The following is a 22,287-nucleotide window of genomic DNA, read 5'->3' as shown; positions in this document are numbered from 1 at the left end:
AGGACTGGGTGTTTCACTTGGTTAGGGCCTCAAGCTGCTTCTAGAGGATGCAGAACAGTCTGCCGGCTTTTTAAATCTTGCACAGAAGCAGTGGCAATTCTAATTGCTCACAAATGTCAATATAGATTATTGAAAACAATTCTGAGGATTAGAATAGAAGAAAAAAAAACATAAAACACAGATTGAGTTCAGCAAATGGGCTAAACACTGGTTTATTACCATTCCAACAGTAATTTCCCCATGGTTATTTAGCGGTCAGAGCCTGTTTTAAATATATTATAAATTGTAAATCCTTTAGGGCGAGAGGGGGAGGAAGAAGTCAGGTGGAGGAGGAACAGAATGAATGAACTGGCATTCTCTGTTAAGAGAAACATAAAACCGTGAACTTAGTGGCAAACGGAGATGCTCTGAAAGTGTTTTGGTTTAAATAATGACTGTGAAGAGATCTGGGGCAGTGAGATGAAAAGTAGAGAATTTTATAATCCATTTTCCCATGATTTTTGTTTTATATAACTTATTTCAGACTAAAGAGATTATTTAGGGGTTCAGGACTTTCTGCAGAAATTTTTAGAAAGTTTAGCAAAAATTCTTTCAGATTTTGAGAGTCCAGTTAGTCACTTTGGGGTACATATAATCTTGGTTTGGGGGATTAGGATTAAGGAAATTTTGTCGTTTATTATTTTCACTATTTTGATTTTTAAGTTGCAAGCTAGTAGTGCTAGCTAGCTTTTAGTTTCTTTTCTGCTAAGGTGACTGTAAGAGATATATTATTCATCAAAACTTTGGTGTCCTTAAACTTAACAGAATTTTCTTATCTGCTCCTTAGACAGAAATGCCTTTTTTCTTTAAGTTTTCTTCCAAATATTAGAAAACAATTATTCATGTTTTGTTATGGTAATTGCACCATGTAAAAAGCACATTTTATCTAGTGGAATTAGTCCTCCCATTAACGTTCTAGTTAAGTAAACATGGCTTTTGAGGCAAAGAAATGGTAACTGCAACAAGTGACAACTGCAGCAGCTCTATAGCAGAGGACATTTTTGCTGTTCAGTTGGCAAATCAAGCCAAGTAAGATAAAATGGAGAAAAAGAAGTTCGTTTGTGCTATGTGCTTTGACGAGGGTTGTTCTTTAAAATGTAGTGTGGGCCAACTCTGGACTGATTAGGATGATCATAATAACTGAAGATTAAAGTGGAATAGCTTTAATGTTCTTTGAGAACTTTAAATTTATTCCTCTTCATGTCTTTCAGACACTTCCCTAGTGGTAGATATTTTGGACCTAGATCAATTGAGAGTAGAGAAAAGGATATGGAAGGAAGGAAGGAAGGGAAAGAACTTTTATTGAGTGTCTATTCTGCATCTGGCACTGCACTAAGTTTTGCCATATATGTAGCTTGCTCTTTTCTTTTCCCCTCCCTCCCTCTCTCCCTCTCCTTTCCTTCCTCCCTTCACACAGTTTATGAATAAATAATGCACTCTGTATTTGAACAAATGAGAAGGGAGTCTTAGAATGGCCAGGTTACTTGTGCAGAGCAAGATTCAAACCCAAGTCTTCTGATTCCAAATAGTATGCTCTTAAAAGAATTCAAATACATTTTGTATCCTTCTTTACAACCTCTTGCCTTGAGTTGAATATTATTTAAATGCCATCACACACCTGTCTTTGAGTAAAAGGGAAATACACAAAATCTGAACCTTCTCATGGAGGCATTTTACTAATGAGTCTAAATCTTAGCCAAAGAAGGAGGCCTTACTTGGGTCAGGGTTAGGGTAAAAAATTCGGAGTAACTTATTCTATCTTGTTTTTAGAATGTTGAAGTTTAGTGAACGCAAGCATTATGACACAGATTTAAGATTTTTTTTGGTAAAATAATATTAGACAAATGGGTTATAGATGTTTGAAATCTTTGAGTATTAAATCAAGCATTTAAAAAATTCATATTGCATATAATATTTTACTTTGCATATATATATTATATATACAAGAAATAAATATTTTCTTTCTGTAACGATTACCTTTTAAACTTTGTTTTGAAAGATTCCTTAGTTATGACCTTATATATAATTATTTAACAGAAAGCAAAAATCATGTTTGAGCAAAGAAATTTTACTAGTTTAAAATTTTAAATTTAGAATAGAAAGAAAAAAATTAAAATGGGGACAAATGCCCTTACATGACTGAGCCTTGTTTTCATTTTTAAAAACTTAGACATATTAGTTCTTAATGACTTCAGTGCAAAAACTAACACCCTTACTTGATGCAAATTTTATGATTGTAAATAGAAAAAAAATAAGCAAATGCAATTTATATTAACTAACTCTTGAACATATTAATTCTTGTAAGGCATATTTAAAAATAAGCTACTGAACTTATATTGAATCAAACAAATAGGACTTTCTTTTAGGAAGTGATAAACTCTTACAGTTAGGGTGGTGAAGTGTCAGTTAATGCTGCAAAGGGAAAGCTGAAGCTTGTGAGTAAAGCGGAGATTGGAAACAAAAGAAGATTAGAATAAAACCAACGGAACTCATCCCACGTTGTCTTCTGCATCCAGGTCCGTTCTGCCCACCCCACGTTGTCTTCTGCATCCAGGTCCGTTCTGCCCACCCTTTTTTGTCTCTGGGAAGTGCTGTGGTAGTCCCAAATAATCTGTGATTTTACAAACCTAGACAGTTTTCAGAGCATATAATTTATTTAAAAATTTTAATGGCAGTGTTTGAAATGCTCTATGGGTTAAAAAAAAGTGAAATGAAATTAAAACATATTTTTAAAATGAATACTATTTAAAAATTTGTATGAATGTCTGTGTAGCATCTGCCTTTGTCGGGCTGTTGTCTTTGTTACTATGGTTTGGGTGATTTTATTTCCTTTTGTAATTTTGCCTGCTCATGATTGGGTAGTGCATTGCATTCATGCTGTTGGAGAAGATATCTGTGGTGAGTCACAGAGCTTGATCTGAGTGGGAATTTTTGGTAGGGAAAGGTATTTGCCAGTAGGTAGTAGGAACTGTGGTATTTCAATGTCGTTCTTCATTTATTTTCAAAATCAGAGACATCATACTGAATGTCAGAATTTAAAGCCATCTCTTCCGTGTGGGTATGTACTTGTCTCTTGCCCCTGTTGGAAGCATTTACGATTCTGTGTATTTTAGTCTTAAAGGGATTATTTATTTAATTTTAAGCTCTTACATAAAATGAATAATATACGTACAGGATCCTTCATTGTCACTTTCAAATATAACATTGCCTTTCAAAGGAGCTGACATTACAAGTCCTTAGGTTGACAAATTCTCATCAACTTTGTGAAAATGTTGGCTGCAGAAGGAGTCAAGTCAAAGAAGGGCCATAGACAGATGGAATTCTAGTAGTGAGATGACATCAAGCCCTTCTTCATGCCATTTTTTAGCATTCTGAATGGGTGAGGAATGTAGATGCTTAAAGAGCTTTCTATACACTGAGTAATTAAGACATTGTGCATCTGCATGTAAACCTCTGTAACATACTATTTTTTGTAACGTAGTATTAAACAGTTGTGCAGGCTCAGAGTAGCACATTAGCAATGAAAATTGTAGATATCTATTATGCTGAGTGCAATTCATATTACATATTAAAATTGTTGATGGAAAACTGTGCATCTGAGAATATATTTTCAACATTAAGTAATTGGAGGTTAAAGATAAGTAGGTCACAAACATTTAAGATGAAGCAAGTATTCTGATAAGAATTTGGCTAAAAGCTTATTTACATGAGAAATGCTTGCATTTTTGTGTTTTTGATAAGATTTTTGCATGGATGCATATCAAATAAAAATTACTCAGTTACTAAAGTTTCTGATGGATTCATTTAATTGACTCCCCCTCCCTTCTTTTAAATGGTAGAAATTTCTCTTTTGGAGTGTACTTTCAAGTAACTTCTGAGAATGAAGTCTTTGTAAGATGCTGTTCAACAGCCTAACTATTGTTATGTACTCCTATTAGGGAAGGAAAGTCATTGCAATACTTTTATTGTATGGTTTCTTCCTATGTGACAAGAACTTTTATTAAGAATTCACTTTTTTTTTCTTCAGTGTACTTTTGGAAATCTCTCAATCAAGAATTATAATGGTTTGAAAATGATTTAAATGAACTTCTATTATTTTCCTAGCCATCTCACTATATAGACATTTCTTTAAAAATGTTTTGGAATTTATATATTTTCTAGTTGCAGTAAAATGTGGTGGGGATAAAAATTAACAAAAGAAGTGTCATCTTATTGGGCCTCAGGATATATTTTTTTTTCCTGAAAGAGGATATTGCAGGCTGAAATGTTAAGGTCGGAGAAGTAATTGTTCCAAAGATATTTGTCCTTCTTTTCAGAAAAGACGACAAACATGCAAAATGGATAAATGTGATCCTTTGTACTTTTGCCACCTACATTTTTAAACTACAGTGACTCTGATTTCTCTAGAAAGGTCAGAGGTTTCAGACAGAAAGCTTTGTAATTCTTCAAAGACAGACATTTTCAGTTTTGCTACATAAAGCCTGATTATGCATAACTTTTTATTTTATGTGCAGTTGAGCTGGGGAAGTGCTGGGATGGGATGGGAGTGGGAGAATAATAAGTGAAGCCATGTCTTGAGGCAGCAGAATTGGAGGTTAGACTGGAGATGGACAGGACAGGAAGATTGGTTCACATTTTTGATTCTTTACTACCAAATCACTTAGTTCAAAAGTGAGGATAGAGCAGCTTTAACAGTTAATTTTGCTTTGTAATAGAGTGTTCTGCTGTAAACTCTTTAAAAACTTTGGGCCGTTCAAAGAGTTTACATATCTGGGTGCCACTTCTTAGAATCGGCTTTGAGTTTTGGAAATTGTGGACGTGGGTTATTTGGTTTTATGTAGCTTTTGTTGTTGTTTTGTTTTACTTTTTCAAGTTTGGGGAAATTTTTTATGTTGAGTAGAGGGAGAGAATGGAGACTGCATTACTGTCTTTATTCAGGAAACAGAGGATCAAAGAGCATTAGTAGTTCACTCAAGTCATACCATTAGTAACTGACAAAGCCAGTATTGAAGCCAAATCCCTCAGATCCCCAGAATTGTGCTCTTAAAATGCGATATTTAAATAACCTTTTCTTATACATCATTAACTCTTCATATAAATCCTACATTTTAAGTAGGTGAGAAAACAGGTAGAAGGACTTGTTATATGGGTCAAGGCATTCTGCGCTTCTGTGGCCTGGGTTATCTTCAGAGTGTCCCCAGTATGTCAGACCCCTGCTTCTGCATTTGAACTGCATAACAGTGTTGAAAGCTCTTGTTTTCTCTGAAGTTTAATGAGTGAGAATCCAGAGCTTTTTCTGTTTTGGTGTTAGATCTAGGGTCTCCTATCTTGAAGGAAACTGGGTGCACCAAACAAACTCTCATTGAAGAGTTGAGAAAGCTAAGTTCATGTGTCCCCAGAGCTGTGGAGATGGAAGATTCTTGTATGCATTGGAGAACTGTTGTAGCCCACTGTCATTTGCTTCAAATTAGGATCCATGTGCTTTGGTTGGTGTTGGACTAGAAGTTTTGTTCTGGCAGCCTTTATTGATAAACTCTGCCATGTCATTAGTAGCTTAGTTTATCAAACATGTTTTCTGTTCTTACTACCTCTTAGACACTGTGATAGGTTCCAAAGATTCAGAACTGAATAACTGAGTTGATGCCATCTTAGATATAATTTCCTCAGAAATTAGGCTTTTAAAGCTTTTGATGTTCTTAAATTGGGGTCCCTTCAACTAATAGCCCATATGAAGTTTTTAAACATTTGTAGTATTACTTATTAAGTATTGCTTTTTTAAAAATAGGATATTGATATATGAGAAATTCCATCATTTGACTATAATTCTATTTAGTGTTACAGTTTTGCTTTTTACATATAAAAATATCTATTTAATGTTCAGAAAATCCAGTTGGATATGGAATAGGATGCAGGTGCTTTCTCTTATTTAATAGCTGACCCTGGTAGCATGTTTTCTCTAAGGAAAGCTGTCAAGGCACAGAAAAGATCCATTTCTTTCTTTCTGTCTTTTTTTTTTTAAGGATATTCTTTTAGTAATAGTGAAGTATAAAACAGAGTTACAGGAAAACTAAACAGCAGGAGAATAAGTGAAAAACAGAAAGGAAGGGAAGACCTTGGAGAGCAGGCTGTAGTGAATTCATTTGGCATTTGGTAGTAGTTACTAAAACATAGCCAAGTTCCAGTAGTGCACCCACCTAATTATTCTCTTTTGCTCTTCTCTGAAAATAGTTAGCAATCTTGAGGCTTTTGCACTGAAGTGGATTTTAAGTTGTCAGAGGTCTTGAGCTTCTTTGCTTCTCCCTCCCCTGCCCCTTGTTAAAAGAAGGTAAGTATTACTTTGAGACAGGAAGTTGTGAGGGGTCCTGGAGAGTGTGCAAGTGTGAAGTGTATTAATGGGATGGCTGTGAGGGTCTTTTAGAAAGCCTGGGGAGGGGGCTTGATAAAGAAGGAGAAGAACCTCCACCATTGCAGGTATCATAAATGGAATACCTGAAAACAAACAAAGAACTAGTCATCCAAAGAGTGTATATTAGATTTTTCATTGTTTTCTGCTTTATCTGTTTGTTGTTCAATCAGCAGATGAAATCCGCTTCTCCAGACATTAACGTGTGTGCTTTTCTTTGGATAGAGTATAGAACAAATGATTTCCAAAAAGCAGAAAATGTGTACGTAGCATTTAAAAAGTGGTAGGGGATTGTCATAGAAACTCATTCTGAGCACTGTAAATAAAAATGGCTGGGGATTAGTCACAGTAACATGTGGGACATCATGAAACTCAAGACACACTTCTTTGTTTAACAGTCTGTAAGAAAAGTGAAGCAAACTTGATCTAGTCCATGGATGTTAGCAGTTCAGTACCTCTAGGGAAAGAGAAACTACATCACCTTCAGATTGAATAAGCCATATACAAACACCAGCGTGTACCTGGTGATTTTAGCAATATTTGACATTTCCTTTAAGAGTGTCTTATTTCCTAATTATGAAAGTTTTAAAAAGTTTAAAAGCTTTCTCTGTTTTTTTTTTTTTTTTGCTACTAATCTTCCTCCCCCTTTGTTTTCTTGTAATTCTGAATAGTATTTTTATAGTTCTGGCTTTATTCTATTTTTGTTCATTTGCCATTTCTTTCTTTTTTTTAAAGAAAGAGTGAGAGTGAGAATTTTTTTTTTAATATTTATTTTCTAGTTTTCGGTGGACACACATCTTTGTATGTGGTGCTGAGGATTGAACCCAGGCCGCACGCATGCCAGGCGAGTGCGCTACTGCTTGAGCCACATCCCTAGCCCCTGTTTCTTTATATAATGTGAATAAAACTCAACATATTGATGATGTACAGCCTTCACTAATGCTATGCTGTAGATTTAAATATGCTTTTTCAGGTTAGAATTGAGTCTGTAATAATGATACTGACACCCTTTTCTGTGTTTTGATCCTTTATTTTGAAGGAAATTGTTTCCAAGTATTCTCATTCTTTAACTGTCCAACATCTGGGAAAAAGATTGCTTGTCTTTAAATTTGGAATTAATTCCCATCTGCATATTCCCACCAGCATGACATTTCAATAAACCAATGGATCTTTGGTTCTTTGAACTTTGAGAGGTGGTAGCTGAAATTGGAGAGGGGGTATCAGGACTTTAGGAACTTAGTGTTATGGAACAACTTGTGGGTGTGACGGGGTCCTTTAAATGCTGCCTGAGGTTGTGTGTTCTTATTTGTAACCAGGACAAGGGTAAGTGGATTTCAACACATATGGGCTGATTAAAGTGGATCAGTGACCTTTCTGGGTTGAGTTAACCAATGAACACAACTGACCTTGAAACTGAAGACAGCATGTCCAACTACATAAATGAAGATTTTTCTAAATAGAACACACAGCTACCATGCAGGACTTTCTATTGTAACATATGTACATATGCTTTTGCTCCTTTCCTTGTGTTATTCCTTTTACTGGGAAGGTCCTCACCCACCTTTACTTGGCCTATGCTATGTGTACTTTAAGATTCAGCTGTGTCCTCATTTCTTCAAGAAAGCTTTCTTTCATCCCAACTTGAGCTAAGGATCCTTCCCTGTGTACCCATAGCATCCATTAGCACTGTGTTAGTACTTGCCATTAGCACTTCCTGTATCATAATAAAACCATCTACATTTATATTCCAGATTGAGCTGTGCTTTCGTTCTGAGCAGAGACTGCATTGTATTGTTTTTGGGTACCCTCCATGGGAGAGCATGGGATCTGGCCTTTAGTATGTATTCCCTCAGTGTTTTGTTAAGCTGGTGACTGGAAGGAGAATGTGGGTTGAGAAAAATAAGAACTTGAGAAGCTTATAATAAATTTAAAAACCAGGTACTACACAAAGCAGTTTTTGGGGTGTTCACCTTTGGACTAAGGTTAAGCCTGTTTTTTTTTTCCTTTGTGAGAATGATTCTCCCTTTTCACTCTACCATATTAACTGATTTCTGTTTCTTCACCCAAATCCAGTTTCTTATTAACCCAAGCACATTATTGACATGAATAATTGTAATTCTGAAAATGAAGGATCAGTGGTGTTAGATGTTTATAGAAAACTATTTAGGCTATTTGTTTTTGCTTCTAAGATCCTGGTCTTGACTGTTTTAAAAAATAGTATTGGAGATTGAACCCAGGTGTGTTCTTCCACTGAGTTACATTCCCAGCCCTATTTTTAAAATTTGAGACATGGTCTTGCCAAGTTGCCAAGGTTGGCCTTGAACTTCTGATCGTGTTCTGCCTCAACTTCCCATTTTGCAGGGATTATAGGCATGCCACAGCACACCCAGGTTGGTCTTGATGTTTATCTGCACTTCTCATTTAGAAAATATGATCTGTGAATGATGGAGTAATAAAGCCATTGCTTCAGCTCAACTATGAGGAACTCATCTTTATACCAGCTGTCAATTCCAAATGCCTACTATGTGCTAGTTTTTTTTTTTTTTACACTGATGGAAGGGGTAATAAAGGATTCATGCTGTTGAATTTTCAGAATTAATTCTGAAAATTCTGATTAAATTACAATTCTGATTAAAAATGAAGCCCTTTCCCTCAGGATAGACACTTTTTTTGTTTTTGTTGGTTTTGAATCACTTTTTGTCTTTCGCTTTGGGGGAAGGGTATGTCAATCATTTCCTTATCTCTAGTGGGCATTTGCAGGTTTGAATGTATAGCCTCTATTAACAGTATGGTATGGTAGGGTTACTTATCCTAAGTTGGTCAAGACCACAGGCAGTAGTAGCAGAAAAGTAAAAGATCAAAAGTAAGATGTTGGGCTCAATTATATTTGGTTGAACCAAGTTTCCCTTCCTATTAAATGCTCTACTCTCATTAAAACTGTTAAGACCAATTTCATTAACTCCAAAATGCACCAGCATATGTAAATCTTCTTTGTTTAATTGGAGATCTATTGATTGTAGGTAACATGAGCCTCTCTAAGGGAAACAGAACCCAACCAAAGATAAGAGTTTCTTCCCCTCAACACATACAGCATTCATGATTTTATTTCTCCAGGCATGTTCATTATCAAAACCATTCCACTGCAGACTTTCCCACAAAGTGTTTCTGTCTGGCCCTGTTTTCATATCTAAAAGCTGCTACTGGTTTCAGCAAAGGATAATGGAAGCATTTTGACAAAGTATGTTTTTCTTTCTTTTTAAATGAGAACCTTAAATAGAATGAGAAATAAAAACTTATAAAATCATATGAAAATTAATTTGCTTTAAAGAGACTGAAAATAAGTCTTCTTTTGTGGCTTTATACAGTGCTAAAAGAGACCAGATTATGACCATCTTCTTTGGTGATCAATCACCAAAGATATTGCAGCAAGGCAATAAAAATAGAATGGATTTTTTTTCACTTACATTCTAATTGGATTCCAGAGCTGTACAGGGGATGGTGTACCAGTCTGCACTTTGCAAAATGGTACAAGGCATGAGATTTTCCCACAGAGCATCCGAGAATTGTGTCATCTTAGTATGACTGTTTGAAGTAATGAGACCTGGGAATATTTGTGTTTTCTTTTTGTACGTCTTGAAATTCTGTATTTATTTTTGAAATGTAAGATTCAGGTCAAGGTCAATATATGGCTAATTACTTGTGATAAGAATCACAAAAATGATAAATATATATTTAGAAGTTGTAGATTTAAGTTATCTGTAAGTTATAGAAAACCAGCTACTAAAGAGGTAAATATCTCTATCTTTAATTTCTTAAAATTATGCTAAAATTATGAATCATATTAAGAATTTGGATTAGGAGGGTAACAAACACAAACCTTGCTCATCATTTCTTAGCTCCTTCCCAAGCACAGAAGTTTATTTTAAACCAAACATAATCAAGATTTGAAATGGAATATTTGAAGACTAGATGAAGGACTGAGGTGATAGTTCAGGTGAGGCACTGGGTTCAATTATTAGCATCACATTAAAAAAGAAAAAGAAAAGAAAAAAGAAAAAGGTATTGTGTCCATCTACAATTAAAAGTATTTAAAAAAAAAAGACTGGATGATACAGTTTAAATCAAATGCAAATTTGTATTATCATCTATTTGACCATGCTAGAATTACCTGGGATAGGCAACATTATTTCTATTTCTTGATTTAGTGCCACCTATATGGGTGTGTTAGTGGCTTATCTGTTTTGTTCCACTGATCAGTTTGTCGACCTGTAACACTACCACTTTGTTTCGGTTGTTAATTACTTATAATAAGTCATGATATCTGGTAAAGCAAATTATTCACACATTTTTAAAGAAAAACATTTTTTTTAGTTGTAGACAGATACAATATGTTTATGTGGAGCTGAGAATTGAACACAGTGTCTCACATGTGTGAGGCAAGTGCTCTACCACTGAGCTACAGCTACAAGGGCGCCCTCTTCATATATTTTTTTTTCAGAAGTATTTTTAGTTGTCTTTTACTCTTCATTATTTCATGTGCATTGTAGGATCATTTTGTCAAGTTTCATGAAAAATTCTGTTGGGACTTTGGCAGTGTGTTAAATCTATGGATGAGGGAAATTGACATTTTTTTAAAAAAAAACCATCGAATATTATTATCTATGAACATGGTATGTCTCCTCATTTATTTTTTAAAATATTTTTAAGTTGTAGTTGGACCCAATATCTTTATTTTATTTATTTATTTTTATGTGGTGCTCAGGATCGAACCCAGCACCTCACACGAGTGCTCTACTGCTGAGCCATAGCCCCATCCCCTCTCCATTTAGTTTGATCTTGTGTGATTACATGGATTTATTTTTCACCCAAGTCTTTTGTGGAACCTACTTTTATAAATTGTGTGTCTCAAATTATGTTTTCAATATTGTTTCTAGTATAGAAATATCATTAATTTTTGTATTGTGATCTCATATCCAGTGATATTTATGTGTTTTTGCCTACACATTCCTCTGTATTTTCTGTGTGCATAATTATATCAAATGCAGGTAATGACATTTCATTTCTATGATTCCAGTTTTTATGTTTTGAACACAGTGTCTCACATGTGCGAGGCAAGTACTCTACCACTGAGCTACAGCTACAGCCCTCTTCACACATTTTTTTCAGAAGTATTTTTAGTTGTCTTTGACCCCTCTCATTGCATTAGGGTAAGACCTCTGATTGGTGTTACAATGCCTATCTGCAACAGTGGGCAAACATGACTCTTTTTTTTAATTGTGTAAAAATTTTTTTAAATTTATGAATGATTAAATTAATGCCTTACATTTTTTATATTTATTTTTTGGTGGTAGTTGGACAGAATACTTTTATTTCACTTATTTATTTTTATGTGGTGCTGAGTATCGAACCCAGGGTCTTGCACATGCCAGGTGAGCGCTCTACCGCTGAGCCACAACTCCAGCCTCTTACATTTTTTTTTTTTTTTTTGACATACAATTCTCCAAGGTTGGCTTCCTTACTTAATAGTCAGTAGTACTGAGGGGCCTCATAAGCTAATTACTTAAATAGTAGGTTTTTTTGGGTACATTTTAATCAGGCAAGTGGCAAGATCTTACCTACTTCTATTTCCCGCTCCCATTAGTCTAAGTATCTTGTAGTTTGGTTTATGTTACCAGTAGTTGAAACTTCAGAATTCTCCTATAAGAGTTACTTATGCTAAGTAATGTAGTACATATTAATTAATAGGCAAATGGTGTTCTTAAAGAATATAGTAATCTAAAATTTCAAAATCAGGCTCATTTGTATGCAGTAATGCTGTTAGGTATTCAGGGAAAAGAGTTAACGTATTTGTACTGACTTGAAGTTTTTGAGATACCCTATTATGTGGATCAGTTTCTTAAATTTTGATTTGAACAGAACCCTTAAGTATCATTTTTCACAGCTTAAAATGTGTGGTTTGGATGGGTTACTTTTCTCCCTTTTTCTCATGCAATTTTTGTTAAGACTTGAATAGATTACTCCTAATCTTGTGAGCAGCCTGCAGGAAGACAACTATTAAAAGTAGAAAGCTATTAAGCAGTCAGGGGTTTATTATGCTTTAGTGTTTTGTTTAAGTCTGTTCTTAATTGGTTGATTAATGTACAAGAAGTCCTTTTCCCCCCTCCATCTCTACAGATGGCAAATGGTAGTTCCCAACTGTCATTGTTCGCAAAAAAGGTTATGGTTCAAAGTCAAAGATTCAGAGATACCACAATAATCAATCATAGGAACTTGTCTCGGAGTGCCCAGCCAGGCAAAAGTTAGGCAGAGTAGTAATATTTACTCAGAATCCCTTAGGAGCATTTGTGTGTGTGTGTGTGTGTGTGTGTGTGTGTGTGTGTGTTGATTTTATTTAGAAGAGATTATTTAATTAATTGAAATGTCTCTCAGAATTTAGTGTCAGGGATTTAAATAAACATGAAAAATAATGGTAAACAAGTTTTCTGTGGATCAGTATATCAAACATTGCTAAAATATAGTTTTTAAATGGGTGTAATACTGAAAGTATCATTTTTTAATATATTGGAATTAGCAGAACACTTTCAAAGGAATACCTTTTTTACCATTTTCATGTGAAGATGATTTATAATGGTTAAATTCCTTTTTAGAAGGAAGAATAGAATTATGTTCTGGTATTGATCCACAAAGAGGATTTGCATTGTATTCATGCTATAAAAATGCCTTTAATGGAGACATTGTGGTAATTGAATCTATACTGTGTATCACTATCAAAGTATCTTTTTAATTATTTTATGTTATATAATTTAGTAACTAAATTTAAGTCATGAGAAAGGCGATGACTGCATTATATCTTTTAGATATAATGTATAGCCTTTAATATTCCTGAAGTAGATGGCAGTTAAGGACGTTCTTTAGTTGAGAGAGAGAGACACTGAGAGAGAGAAAGTGGGATGGAGAGGATTCCATTACATTCTGCACAGTATGAAACTAACTCAAAGGAGTTTTGTTAATTAAATTCAATTGCCATCCATTAGACCAGTGGAATGAGATGACTCTGCCTGGCGCTGACACAGCACAGGTATGCAATTTGGCTAAATGGCCATTTCTAAACCATAGCACACATTTCTCTACTTGTTCTTTTTTTTTTTTTTTTTTTTTTTTAAGTGCGAGCTTTTACTCTTTTAAAAAGTCAAAAAGAGCAACCAGTGCTCACTAAAGGGTGAAAGTTTCATTTTTATGCAGTCTAGTGAGAAGTGACTAGTTTGTTGGCTTGGAAATTTGTAGTTCATGTGGAGATTATTTGGGATAAAATGATATAAAAAATATAGAGTACCTACACAAAAGAATATTATCAAAGATGTGTGTGTGAGTATATATATATGTATATACATATATATACGCATATAGGTATGTATGTATACATATATATATGAATATATTTATGTGTGTGTATATATATATGTATATATATATGAACCAGTATAGATAAATGTATACTTTCAAAAATCTAGTTGTCTTTTAATCTAAAGCTATTTGAGTCAATTATTCTTTGAAATTTTTTGAAGCATCCTAGAAGCTATAACTACACATTCTTTGTGTGTGTGTATATGTGTGTGTGTGTGTATGTATAATTTATAAATATACATGTATGTATGTATATTTATAAATTGGGGAAGTTATAATAATTGGAGTTATAAAAATGAAATTTAGGTGGTGGCTAAGTGTGTCTACATTTTGGCATAAATTGCTACTTTTAGAGGCTTTATATGTCAGACTGATAACTTTCTTACCACAGTGAAATGACAAGAATACCACTCAGGCATTGGCTGAGACATAATTTTGACAGCCAGCAAGCTTTGCAGTGTTGCTGAGTGCACAGATTTCTACTTCCTGCCAAGATTAAAATTGGCAAAAACCAAAAAGGATATTAGGGATTGTCACTTTAAGAAGAAATAACATGTTAATGTTCTGCCTTTGCTTAAGAAGTGTAAGGGTGATCTCTTGAACTGTGGTCTGTTGAAATCTTTAAGTTTGCACTCAGTAGAAGATTTTTGATCAGTATAAGCATCGAAAAATAAATAAAATAAGTACAAGTTCTCTAACATTTGTGGGACTAGGATTCAATGGCGTTTCACATAATAGGATATAACTGTTTTCCTTCAATATAAGAAGAATTCTTCACAAAAGCTATGAAACAGTTTTCCCCACAGTCCCTGAAGAACAAAGGCCTACTTTAAGTTTGTAGATTTGAAGACTGAATGTTTGCTTTGCTTCCTGAATTTTCTTATTTTTTTCCTGTGTGAGCAGATGTTTTTTTTCTTTTTGTAAGTTACAAGATCTTTCCTATAACAATAACTGACGTTATTGAGAACCTACTGTGTGCTGGGTCTGTATCCAGCTTTCAGATGTTAATGTTTTTTTCTTCCTCAGGAGTTTTTATTTAAATTTAGGTGTAAAAATGAAAAAAAATTACATCCCATGTTGTGAAAGAGTCAGACCCTGAAATCTGCTTATACTTTGCTATTTACAGTAAGTACTTTTGAAACAGCTGTAGATGTTCAAATGAAAGTAGCAGTGTGGAGTGGGGAATGTGGGAACATTCATTTGTGAAGACTTTGCATTCTCCAGCTTTATAGCCAACAGAAAAGGAGATTGTTGTGCATTCTATTAAATACTGCCAGTATGATTAATTTAAAGGGTTACATTTTATTGAACCCTGGTGTAGATGCTCTTTGTCAACTCACATTCACAGCTAGTTAGAGTGTGTGTAGCATTTATCAAAACTTTCTGGAGCCCCTCTCACCTCATTAGCATCTGAATCTCTATTCAGCAGTTAATGTCCGTTACTGCTAGAGTGCTCAATTCTTGTTTTCAATAAGCCAGTTGTAAAATGTCAGACTGTCACTTACAATATAAAAAACCAAAAATGATGGTATTTGTAAAAATGTTATCACCTCATAAAAACAAATTGTAAAGACATGAAAGTGATCTTGCTATGCTGGGCTTTCAGAAGTGAGTTAGTACAGCTACTTTAAATACCAGTTGTGTAGATTCCCACACTTTTCTACCAATGGAGAGGTTTACACAAGCATAATTTAAGTCACAATTACACTAATTAACATCTCATTTGCATAAATTGTTGAAGTCAAAACAACAAAGAATTGTCTAAGAAGCTTAATCCTATTTGTCCAAAATAGAAAGATTTTTTTTTAAAAACTATGCTCCAAAAATTGGCAGCTTGAGTATGTCTTTAGCATGGTTGATCTGTGCCATTTTAAAAACAAGTGTTTGCAATTTCTTTAAGAATGTATTTTTCCATTCTTTTTAGAATCTTCCATCTTTTGTATACTCTCAAAATAAAAAAAACAAACATATTACACTTTGGTTCCTAAATCAGTGCGAACAAATGATTAAAATCAAGGTTGTGGTATCATTTATATGTATTTGTACAGAGTAACATGACTTGTTTGGTCTTATGATGAAGGGCTGCATGTGTGTGTGTGTCTGTGTGTGTATATGTACAGATGTAGAAGTTTGTAAATGTACCAGTTTTTAAAATGTACCTGTAGTTATCAATGGTCAATTAACATTTTTTAGTATTTGCTAGTCTCTTTGAGGTTATCCAGGTATTTTCAGTATCTTCTATTTGTCTTTTTGTTGTTGAAGATTAAGGAAGATTAAGGCTATGTTAAAGGTAGCTTTTATAGAGTGGTTGGGTATGTATGTGAGAGCTCACATCTTTATCAGAAGATAGAAAAAAGTCAAAAAACTTCCTTTCATTTTTTTACCCCCTGTGGTGCTGGGGATTGAACCAGGGCCTTGTGCATGCTAAGCATGGGCTCTACCACTGAATTATATCCCAGCCCAGAAAAAACTTCCTTTTTAATGGCCACCCAAATGCAGTTAATTTCTTATGGGGTGACTAATAAACTATCTTTTTAAAGACTCCTTTAAAATTAGGGACATGTTTGCATTCAGTGTATTGATGAAGTTTTCATACTAACCCATAAAACAACTGCACTCACTTTTATAGGTGTGATATTTGTGCATTTCATATGCAACAGTTGTTACCAATGAGTTTGCATTAATTATATTATGCATACGGAAATAAAGTGCCACCTGCAGAATTTGTTGTTAATATTATAATTATGGATTGAGGAATTGAAATTAATTCCTTAATTTATGATAGTATTTCCAATGTTTTATTGGCCTTAAAACTGTGACAAGAAATAGGATTGGGATGACATTTCTTTTAAAAATCATGTACCTTTGGAAAGCCTTTTTTTTTTTTTTTGAGAGGGGAGCATTGGGGATTGAACTCAGGGCCTCTGACACATGCTAGGCAAGAACTCTACCACTGAGTTAAACTCCCAGCCCCATCTTTTGAAAAAGCTTTATATGTTTGTAGGATATAGCTTATTCCTCTTTGTTACAGTTTTACTTTAAATATATTTTAAAAGTTTACTTTATAAGATTAATAAATTATTGTCTTTGACATAATGAGCTAATTCATATTGAGTACCAACTGTATACAAGTCATCATTCTAGGTTTGGTGGAGGATTTCATCTTTGATATACAGTGTAGTCCTAGCTTTATGAAATATGCATTCTTGATCAGGTAATGGGGTACATACCTGTAATTCCAGCTACTTGGGAAGCTGAGGCAGGATATTGAGTTTGAGGCCAGCGTGGGCAACATAGCCAGACCCTGACTTAAGAAAGAAAGAAAGAAAGAAAGAAAGAAAGAAAGAAAGAAAGAAAGAAAGAAAGAAAGAAAGAAATTTGCATTCTTCTTGGGGACATATAACTACCAAATAAAAACCTGTTTTGTAGGAATGTAGTGGAGAATTTATGGTTTGTGACTTCCTAGAAAATGTCTTAGGTAAAGCTGAAGTTGAATTGTGTACTGAAGGATCTTTGGGAATTAGAGGTGGAGACCAACAGAGAGAAGGGCTAGAAAGCAAGGACAGGCCTGAGTGACCAGCAGCAGCAGCTAGCAGCAGCAGCAGCAGCAGCAGCAGCAGCATGCAGTGTGTGCTTCCATCAGGTTGGCTACAAATTCAGTTAGAACAGAGATTCACATGGGGGAGGGTTTGAGTGCTAGTTTAAGTATTCAGGCCATGGGAAATCATATAGGGTTTTTGAACACAGATATGTCATGTTTCAGTAAGTGTTCTGAGACTTACATTTAGAGAGTCTTGGAAAAAAGAGCTGAGCAGGGTTGGGTACAGTGGAACTGTAGCCTTCATACTTGTCTCAGTGCAACATGATAAACCATGGTGGTATTTATTTCCTAAGTCCCAAGTGATGTGATAAACAAAATAGAGTATAAGAAGTGGCAAGAGCACTTTTGAAAAAAATATATGATACATTTGAATCAGATGGGATATAATTTCTTATTTTTCTGAGTGTACAGGTTGTAGAATCACATTGGTCATGCAGTCACATATATACACACAGCAATAATAATGTCTCAAGGTCATTGTACTGTCATGTGTAACTAATTAAAACAAATTAAAAAATAAAAAATAAATAAAATCACAATAACAAAACAAAAAATATGGTTTCTAATTCAGTACAGTACTTAACAAAATGTATATATTGCTTTTGTTATTGTTAATAACAGTTATACATGCGTATGTGTGTGTGTGTATAAAAAGACCTGTATGAAAAAAATGAATATTTCTTTTATCTCTTTTCTCCTTTCAAAGGGAAACGATTTCTAAATTATCACTCCCCCCACCTTTTAAGTTTAAAAGTGTACATTTCTGGGACTCTGGTGTAGTTCAGTGACTTTGTGTGTTGGGGGTGGAGGAGGGAAAGAGAGAATGAGAAAGCAGGTTTATGTTTCTTTCAAGTTTGGCTAAACTGTTACATTGTCAATATTTGATCTTTATTGGAAGCTGAGGTCATGTCAGAGTTACTTAGGAGAAAGTCCTGGACTTTTCTTCTTATCTTTTAATGGCTTATCTTTGATAAGGCTGGACATGGTGTGCATGGTGACTTTTATCACTTTTCTTGTCACTTTTCTATATTTACCTTGTTCATAGTATGCAATCTGAGAGTGCCTTCAAGAGACTAAAAATGGTTTGTCTCACGCACCACATTTGGGTATTTTAATAAAATCAGGAGAAAATTGATCTTGTATTCAGACTGGAAGCTCAAATGCTTTAGTGTAAATAGAAGTACCTGTTTCAAACATTCAGCAATACATATTAATCACTCAACAGAAATAAGGTAACAGGGTGCACATTGATAGAATAATGGAGAAAAGCAAAAACTTTCCTTCCTCCCAGATGCTCAAGGTTTGGGGGGGAAGAGGTAGAACATGTTAAGTGGTATGTTCTTTGTGAACTACAGAGCACCCACAGCAACCAAGAGGAAACCGGACTGATATCGAGCTGAGGATAAGGAGAACTTCTCTGAAAGAGCTGGTGTGAACGCAGTGCTTTAGGGGTTGTCCCAGGGCATGCATGGACAGAGCAGTGAGCTGGGAGTGTGCAGTGTGTGTTCTGGCTAAATGCATGGGGTTGAGGTAGAGTGCAGGGTGTATAGTGTGTGTACTGTCTTCCCTTCTCACTCATCAGCAAGAACACACCATTTTCTCTGTGCCAGCAATTGAGCAAGGCTACCTGTGAGGAGCTCACCAACATCATGAGTAAAGTTAAAAGGGTTTCCCAGTTACTCTTTCCCCAAAGAGTAAGAAGGTTCACATATGGTCCCTTTAACACGTTATCCCTTGGCATATTTGGAGTTTGGTTTAAGTGTACATTTAAAATTTCACATTACCTTGATGAACTTAAAGTAGGAAACTGCTGAACGTACAAAAGATGATGACCACAGTTCTCCCTGCTGTTTCCCTTCCTTCACTTTGTGGCTCGATTCTGCCTCCCCTTCACATGTGATCTGAGGAATGTCTGTCACATCTCTGTCTTACCCTTGTTTGGGACTTCCCTTTTTTCTCCCTTAGGAGAGTTTAAGTCTGATGCTAATTTCTTCTCATCCTAGGGCTCTTCAGCTCTAACCAACTTCATGAAAATAAAAGCAAAGCCCAAATCAGAGATCCCCAAATAATCCTAGAGAAGGAGAATTCTTTACTTACCAGTAAAATTATCTTATGGATTCGAGGAAGCCCTTGTATTCTGTGAAAGTGAGACCCTTAGTTAATTAACAAAATAAAAATACCTTTACAGGACATCTCTGCCACTGTCAGTGCTGCTATAAATAATTGCAAAAGTAAGGGTTTTCACTAACTGCAAATATGCAGGCAATATGGATATTGGAAAGTCCGGATGAACTTACCGAAGAAATGGAGTTGGCTCTGGAACTTTGCCTAGTGGGAAAGAGGTTTGTGAATTTGATAAACACCCGTCAGTTTTTAAGGCATCTTCTGATAGGTGAAAAGTGGTTTTTTGATGCAGTACTGCCTGGCATGCATCTTCTCTATGGTCTATTATCTTGCGGGAATGACATTCGTTAAGTTGGTATCTGTGAGCATCCCACCCAAATAAAGAATGTATTTCATCAGCAAAGTGAATTGCCATATAGTCGTCAGACTCTAGAAATAAATTATCAACGATGACTGCAGTGGGCGAGGCTGTTTGTTTATCAGATCACTTGAGAACAGAGTAAAGTGAGTTTCATATTTTCCTGAGCCTTGAATTCTCATTTTAGACATCTGTTTAGAAGCTTTCTAAACCGTGGAGTATTCTAAATGAGTATTTTGTTAAATGGATGAAGGAAGACTTAGTTTTCCATTGTTAGGTGAAACCTAATTAAAAATTAAATAATGACCTTGTGTTGGCTTGTAAATTCCTTATTTCCTGTATGTGTGAGTGTATTTTGTTAGAACATTCCATTTTAAAGCATGCTTTATTTTTTTTAATGACAAGAAATACTTTAAAATTACTTTTTGCTTTCAAAATTACTGTAGGGCGTCAAAGCTAGCCTCTTGTTGAGAGTGGAAGGTATTAGAGGTATAGTTCATACAGCTTTATGAACTATATTTTCTGTGAGTATAGTAGAATTACTTTAATTGTTCTACTTCACCCTCTCTAGCAAGAATGTACCCATCAGGGCAGTTAACAGAGACATGACTATTTGTGTTATACTAGGAATTCTTTATAAACTTAATAAATGAAAGCCTTTTCTCTTATAGGTTTGATTCTCTAGTGGACTTCTGGTAAAATTATGTGGCTACCTTCCATTAATGTTAATGGAGGTTATGGATATAAATCCCTCCACAGCGATGGAAGAATGAGCCCCAGAGAGAAGAGTGTTTGTAATGAATCGCTAGGGTTGTGATACAGGATTCACTTGGTCTTTCTATTACCATTTTTTTCCCTCTTGAAAATTAGTTCCTGTGTCTAGGAACTAATTTCTGTCTATCTTAATTCTTTGTTTTCAAGTCTGTAATACTGTGAAGAATATATATACATATATATCATATATGAATAAACACACACATACATGTTCATGGATTCATGGGTAGGCAAAATTTTTATGTTAATGTATATAGCATATATATAATTTTGTGTTTTCTTTAATTTGTATTTTCTATAATTTTGTATTTTCTTTTTACTTATTGCTTTTTTGATACTAACTTAAGAGGTCATCATATATTTTATTAATAATGGTTACTTGCTAATTTAATGTCCTGGAAGACTGCAGTTTATCATTTGGGTATCAAGGCTCTTTAATATGTTTATTGCGTCCCTGCTGGGCATAAGGCTCAGAGCTTAGTGATGGGAGCAAATCTATCCTCAGTTCCTATGATCTTTGATACGAGTGGACAACAGTTCCTAAGGCACCTCCCACTCGGGCACAAACTGTGAAACTTCTCTTGGTTGAAGAAGGGAAAGAGAATCAAAATCAGCCCTATCATTTCTGGGCATCTGACTGGAGGAAATAACTGAATATACAATGATGTTTTTAGTCAATACTATTTTAGGTAGTTTATTGTTCAGTCAACTACTATTGGTTGCCCATAGAGTTCCAGGCCCTGTGTTAGATACCGGGAGTGCAACAATATTAGCAGGGTACAGATAGTCTTATGTCGTGGAGTTTACACTTGGTGGCAGGAAACAGTTTGAGGGTAGTTAAACAGAATAATTTCTGCATATGGGGTGAATCTCTAAAGCAAATAAACAGAGTGATGGAGAGTAAGTGAGGGGACCTGCTTTTGAGGGGGATGAGAAGGATGAGCCCACATTCACCTTAAGTTTCCAAGTAGAGAGAACAACAGGTGCAAAAACTTAGGAGTGTGTGTGTGTGTGTGTGTGTGTGTGTGTGTGTGTGTTCATGTATCCCAGAGACTGAAAGAAGCAAGGCCATTATGCCAGAACTGTAAGGGGAGAGTGGCCTGAGTTTCTTGTAGGGAGGAAGAACAGCCTGCCACCAGGTCACACAGGGTGTCAGGGTGGTAAAGCTAGCATTTAAATCCAGGTCCGTCTGAGTCCATACAGTGCTGTTTCACTACTGCATGATGTTAGCACCAAAGGTTATGTGCCCAGAAGAATTAGAGGAAGCAGTTGCTACAGACATCCAGGGGAGAGGAAAATCACTTTGATCTAGAAAAACAACTCGGCATTCTTTGAAAAAAAAGTGTACAGAATATGAAAGACACCATTGGTATCTTTTCCTTTTGAAATACAGGCAGGAAATTATTCAGGCTAATTTTCAGATAGATTATGACCTTCAGTTGAAATAAATAATGTATGCAAACCTTTTTTATTAGATAATCTTTGTGAAATCTTAAATATTTGGGTTGCAGAACTGATGACTGTAGTTTTTACATATGTATTTTTTCCCTCTAGTGACACTGAAAATCTGGCTTCCCCAGTTCC

General features: G+C 35.1%; 1 protein-coding gene across 3 annotated transcripts in view; it reads left to right on the top strand.

Annotated features, from left to right (window-relative positions):
• Positions 1 to 22,287, top strand: part of NFIA (nuclear factor I A) — a 356,321-nt gene that overhangs the window by 12,070 nt on the left and 321,964 nt on the right. The gene's annotated exons all lie outside the window — the stretch shown is intronic.

Source organism: Spermophilus citellus (genome assembly GCF_964194105.1).
Source record: "Spermophilus citellus genome assembly, chromosome: 9".
Lineage (NCBI taxonomy): Eukaryota > Metazoa > Chordata > Mammalia > Rodentia > Sciuridae > Spermophilus > Spermophilus citellus.
The sequence above is the reverse complement of the archived record's forward strand: the minus strand, read 5'-3'. Positions and strand labels throughout refer to the sequence as shown.